Raw genomic sequence first — 6,515 nt, 5'->3', positions numbered from 1 at the left:
TCAGTGTCTTATAGTTTTCTGCATACAGGTCTTTTGTCTCCTTAGGTACGTTTGTTCCTAGGTATTTTATTCTTTTGCTTGCAATGGTAAATGGGAGTGTTTCCTTAATTTCTCTTTCTGATTTTTCATCAGCAGTATATAGGAATGAAAGAGATTTCTGAGCATTAATTTTGTATCCTGCTACTTTACCAAATTCATTGATTAGCTCTAGTAGTTTTCTGGTGGCATCTTTAGGATTTTCTATGTATAGTATCATGTCATCTGCAAACAGTGACAGTTTTACTTTTTCTCTTCTGATTTGGATTCCTTTCATTTCTGTTTCTTCTCTGATTGCTGTGGCTAAAACTTCCAAAACTATGTTGAATAGTAGTGTTGAAAGTGGGCAACCTTGTCTTGTTCTTGATCTTAGTGGAAATGGTTTCAGGTTTTCACCATCAAGAACGATGTTGACTGTGGATTTGTCAATTGAAGTGGGTCTCTTGTAGACAGGATATATATGGGTCTTGTTTTTGTATCCATTCAGCCAGTCTACGTCTTTAGGTTGGAGCATTTAATCCATTTACATTTAAGGATATTATCGATATGTATGCTCCTATTACCATTTTCTTAAGTGTTTTGGGTTTGTTATTGTAGGTCTTTTCCTTTTCTTGTGTTTCCTGCCTAGAGAAGTGCCTTTAGCATTTGTTGTAAAGCTGGTTTGGTGGTGCTGAATTCTCTTATCTTTTGCTTGTCTGTAAATATTTTAATTTTTCCATCGAATGTGAATGAGATCCTTGCTGAGTAGAGTAATCTTGGTTGTAGGTTTTTCCCTTTCATCACTTTAAATATGTCTTGTCACTCCCTTCTGGCTTGCAGCGTTTCTGCTGAAAAATCAGCTGTTAACCTTATGGGGATTCCCTTGTATGTTATTTGTTGTTTTTCCCTTGTTGCTTTTAATATTTTTTCTTTGTATTTAATTTTTGATAGTTTGATTAATATGTGTCTTGGCATGTTTCTCCTTGGATTTATCCTGTATGGGATTCTCTGCAATTCCTGGACTTGATTGACTCTTTCTTTTCCCATGTCAGGGAAATTTTCAACTATAATCTCTTCAAATATTTTCTCAGTCCCTTTCTTTTTCTCTTCTTCTGGGACCCCTATAATTTGAAGATTTGTGTGTTTAATGCTGTCCCAGAGGTCTCTAAGACTGTCCTCAACTCTTTTCATTCCTTTTTCTTTATTCTGCTCTGCAGTAGTTATTTCAACTATTTTATCTTCCAGGTCACTTATCCGTTCTTCTGCCTCAGTTATTCTGCTTTTGATTCCTTCCAGAGAATTTTTACTTTCATTTATTGTGTTGTTCATCATTGTTCGTTTGCTCTTTAGTTCTTCTAGGTCCTTGTTAAACGTTTCTTGTATTTTCTCCATTCTATTTCCCAGATTTTGGATCATCTTTACTATCATTACTCTGAATTCTTTTTCAGGTAGACTGCCTACTTCTTCTTCATTTGTTTGGACTGGTGGGTTTTTACCTTGCTCTTTCATCTGCTGTCTGCTTCTCTGTCTTCTCATTTTGTTGAACTTACTGTGTTTGGGGTGTCCTTTTTGCAGGCTGCGGGTTCGTTGTTCCCATTTTTTTTTGGTGTCTGCCCCCAATGGCTAAGGTTTGTTCAGTGGGTAGTGTAGGCTTCCTAGTGGAGGGGACTAGTGCCTGTGTTCTGGTGGATGAGGCTGGAACTTGTCTTTCTGGTGGGCAGGACCGCATCCAGTCTTGTGTTTTTGGGGTGTCTGTGACCTTATTATTATTTTAGGTAGCCTCTCTGATAATGGGTGCAGTCGTGTTCCTGTCTTGCTAGTTGTTTGGCATAGGGTGTCCAGCACTGTAGCTTGCTGGTTGTTGAGTGGAGCTGGGGCTTAGCGTTGAGATAGAGATCTCTGGGAGAGCTTTTGCCGTTTGATATTACATGGAGCTGGGAGGTCTCTGGTGGACCGATGTCCTGAACTCAGCTCTCCCATCTCAGAGGCACAGGCCTGACACCCGGCCAGAGCAGCAAGACCCTATCAGCCACACGGCTTGGGAGAAAAAAAGAAAGAAAGAAAGAAAAAATAATAAAAAGAAATAAAGTTATTAAAATAAAAACTAAAAGAAAATTATTAAAAATTTTAAAAATTAAAAAGTAATAAAAGAAAGTAAGAAAGAAGAGAGCAACCAAACCAAAAAACTAATCCACCAATGATAAGTGCTAAAAGCTATACTAAAAAAAAAAAAGGAGAGACAGAACCCTAGGAGAATGGTAAAAGCAAAGCTATACAGACAAAATCACACAAAGAAGCATACATATACACTCTCACAAAGAGTAAAAGGAAAAAAATATATATATCTATACATATAAAAAAAAAAGGAAGAGAGCAACCAAATCAGTAAACAAATCTACCAGTGATAATAAACTCTAAATACTAAACTAAGATAAACATAAAACCAGAAACCAGTCAGTTCCATACAGCAAACCCCAAGTCTACAGTTGCTCCCAAAGTCCACTGCCTCAGTTTTGGGATGATTCGTTGTCTATTCAGGTATTCCAGAGATGCAGGGTACATCAAGTTGATTGTGGAGGTGTAATCCGCTGCTCCTGAGGCTGCTGGGAGAAATTTCCCTTTCTCTTCTTTGTTCGCACAGCTCCCGGGGTTCAGCTTTGGATTCGGCCCCGCCTCTGCGTGTAGGTCGCCTGAGGGCGTCTGTTCTTTGCTCAGACATGACTGGGTCAAAGGAGGGCTGATTAGGGGGCTCTGGCTCACTCAGGCCGGGGGAGGGAGGGGTACGGAGTGCGGGGCGAGCCTGCGGCGGCAGAGGCCAACAGGACGTTGCACCAGCCTGATGCGCGCCGTGCGTTCTCCTGGGGAAGTTGTCCCTGGATCACGGGACTCTGGCAGTGCCGGGCTGCACAGGCTCCTGGGAGGGGAGGTGTGGATAGTGACCTCTGCTTGCACACAGGCTTCTTGGTGGCGGCAGCAGCAGCCTTAGCGTCTCATGCCCATCTCTGGGGTCCGTGCTGACAGCCGCGGCTCGCGCCTGTCTCTGGAGCTCGTTTAGGCGGTGCTGTGAATCCCCTCTCCTCGTGCACCCTGAAACAATGGTCGCTTGCCTCTTCGGCAGCTCCAGACCTTTTTCCGGACTCCCTCCCGGCCATATGTGGCGCAGTAGCCCCCTTTGCGCTGTGTTCACGCAGCCAACCCCAGTCCTCTCCCTGGGATCCGACCTTCGAAGCCCGAGCCTCTGCTCCCAGCCCCGCCCTCCCCGGCGGGTGAGCATTCAAGCCTCTCGGGCTAGTGAGGGCCGGTCGGCACTGATCCTCTGTGTGGGAATCTCTCTGCTTTGCCCTCCGCACCTCTGTTGCTGTGCTCTCCTCCGTGGTTCCGAAGCTTCCCCCCACCTCCCCCTGTCTCCTCCAGTGAAGGGGCTTCCTAGTGCCAGAGGTTCAGGTCCTGTCCCTATTCTTTTGTCTCTGTTTTTTCTTTTTCCTTATGCCCTACCCAGGTATGTGGAGAGTTTCTTGCATTTTGGGAAATCTGAGATCTTCTGCCAACGTTCAGGTGTTCTGCAGGAGTTGTTCCACATGTAGATGTATCTCTGATGTATTTGTGGGGAGGAAGGTAATCTCCACATCTTACTCCTCCGCCATCTTGAATGCCTCGCAAAGCTCCCATTTTTGAGCATATATGATGGCTGTGCTTACTGTGTTACATTGATTGTTTCATTTAATCTTCCGAGAACCCAAGGGATAGAAACAATTATGATCCTCTCAATTTTGTAGATGAGGAGTACGGTGCTCAGTAACTTAGGAAAACCATTCATGGTCCCATAATTAGTAACAGGCAGAATTCGGGCTTGAAGCTAGACCTGTTGTTCCGAAATTCCATGTTCCCAACCATTCTGTGGGGTGGATCATAGGGCCACTATGCCAGCCTCTGAGAATACAGCAGCACAGCACCAACCTCATTGTACCTCGGCTATGTTGTTGCATTCCAAATCTGGTTTGGAATATGCTCAAACTCTCCTCATCCATTCTCATCCAAAATTATGGTAAATAGTATTTGTTTAAATAAAGATGAAAGGTCCTTTGCTGTCAAGTTCTATGTAAAATATCTGACCTTCAGGGGAGGCCAGTTCTCTAGAAGTCGCAGAAGTGAGCAAAGTGAGAAAAAGACAGCAGAGAAGAGAGGGAATGCATTTCCAAATGACCCAGGACAGATTTGCAATATTTCAATAGCAAAAAAGCCCCCAATATTTCATCTATAAAACAACAGAGCTACTTCTGAGGATTTTGTGAAGATAAAATTTGCCCATCCCTACACAGTACTTGGCACAGAGACTAATCCCAAATAAACATCCAATAAATGTTAGTGTAGAATATCTGCTTTAACAAATTTTCAAAGAAGGAAACAGGCAACTCCATTTCCTATGGAAAGACCTGGGTGTGGGTCCAGCCAGCCTTGGGCAACCCTTCCCCTCTCTGGGCCCCAGTTCTTTCATCTGTAAAATGAGGCAGTTTTGAGCAAGTGGTCAGGTTTTATCTAATGGACAATGTAAATTGTGTAACTGACCATCAAATTTCCCTTTTCCTGCTAACTACATGAATGTTTAACTACACAAGCCAAATGTGTGAGCCTACTGTAGAAACCCAAAGCACATGGAGATAGTTTTTGTATCATTCACATTTTCTCTCCATCTCATATCCCTTTTCCTTTCAAAAAAAATTAGTACTGATTTAAAAACATTTTAATACAATGTGTCTCTATAACTTGCATTAACTGTGGTTTTAGAATAAGGTGACACAGTAATGAAAACATGGATTCTGTTTGGGAGGGGGAAATGAGGCTATATATAATTTTGGTTAAAAGTTAAAAGCATAAGTTTTGGTTTCACTACCTTGAGCAAGTTATTTAACCTGCCTTAGTTTCCTCAATTATAAAATGGGACTAACAGCTATAGTTTCCTCATAGGATAATTTTAAATATTAAATGAGATAATGCACTTGATAAATGTTAGCCATTATTATTAATATTTATGTTTTCTCTCTCCAGAACCAGTTCTTATGCCCATTTCAGATGCTCCACTATCGGTTTCTATGAAACAGGGTCTGCCGATGGATTTTAAAAGGAGACGTAGATGTCCTGACTTGGGGCTTTTCTAAAAACAAGGCAATGTTGCCACACAGACAACTGCAATGCGTGGCCCACAACTTTGCCAGGGGCGAAGCAATTCTCACCTTATAGCTGTGGTCCTCTCATTGCTGATGGTGCAGCCTGGAGATGAACGGGAAGGATATCTGAAGGCAGTAGACAGATGGCTCCAAATTTCAATGGCAACGTTTAAGCTTTCGCTTTCGATTATCTATTCAACCCACTTTTACTATTATCTCTATTATTTTACATAATAGAATGCCTGTTATGTACTAGGCACTGAGGATGCAATGGAGAGCAAGACACATCTCTGCTCTGTTAGATTTTATGTTCACATGGTGGTATTCAGGCAAGTATGCCAACAATTACAACACAGCGTAACAAGTGGTAAGGTAGAGGAAGTCCAGGGAGTTATGGGAGCATGGACAGCTGACCCTAACCCAACCCAAACGTGGAGGGGTCATGGAGGAAGCAACAACTGAGTGGATACCAGAAGGATGACTAGAAGGCAGGCACCATTGTAGGGGAACAGTGTGGAAAGGGTAGGGAAAGGAGGAGAGATCAGTCCAAGCAAAAAAGCCTAGCTTGTGCAAAGGCCAAATGCAAGAGAGAACACAGCAAGTTTGGGGAACTAAAAGATTCCTCTTAGCTGAAGCACAGCAAGCTTGTTCACAGCAGAAGAGACTGGACAGGTAGACTCCAGATCATGGAGGCCACAGTAAGGAGGTTTGGCTCCATCCTGTGAGAAGTGAGGAGCTAGTGAATGCTTTAAGCATGGCAGGGGCATGTCCTTTGTTTTAACTCATGCAGTATTCCACATGCAGGGGGACCTTGGAGTATATCCAACCTACTTCACTGTAAAGATGGGGAAACATAGGTCAAGTGACTTATCTAAGATCACTTAGTTGCAAAACCAGGACCAAAAGGCAAGCCTCTGGATTTCCAAAACAGTGGTTTCAACAAAACCATATTGCTTCCTCTTACAAGCAAATAGAATTCAGGGGCCAGGGAATTATTTTTGCCCAAGATCTAACCAAACACATACATAATTGTCTTTTTTGTTTTTAAGCAACGTGTTCCTGCAAGGTGAAAAGACAAGGAAGGAATCACAGGGAGAAATATGTCTTCCAGAAATCTACAGCATCTAAAATAATACGCTGTATAGAATGAAAATCCAATCTCTCATTGTTAGATATTTGTAATCACTGACACCCAAAATCCCAAGGATCACAGCAGAAAATTAAAAATGAAAAAAAAGAAAGAAACCTCACTTCTGTTTTTAAAGCCATCCTCCACAAACACACCCACAGCTTTCTCACATGGCACCAGGGACAGAATGAATATATATATATATA

This window comes from Neophocaena asiaeorientalis, unplaced genomic scaffold (assembly GCF_003031525.2).
Source record: "Neophocaena asiaeorientalis asiaeorientalis breed wild unplaced genomic scaffold, Neophocaena_asiaeorientalis_V1.1 scaffold336, whole genome shotgun sequence".
In the NCBI taxonomy this organism is placed as follows: Eukaryota; Metazoa; Chordata; class Mammalia; order Artiodactyla; family Phocoenidae; genus Neophocaena; species Neophocaena asiaeorientalis.
This window is presented reverse-complemented; position numbering follows the sequence as displayed.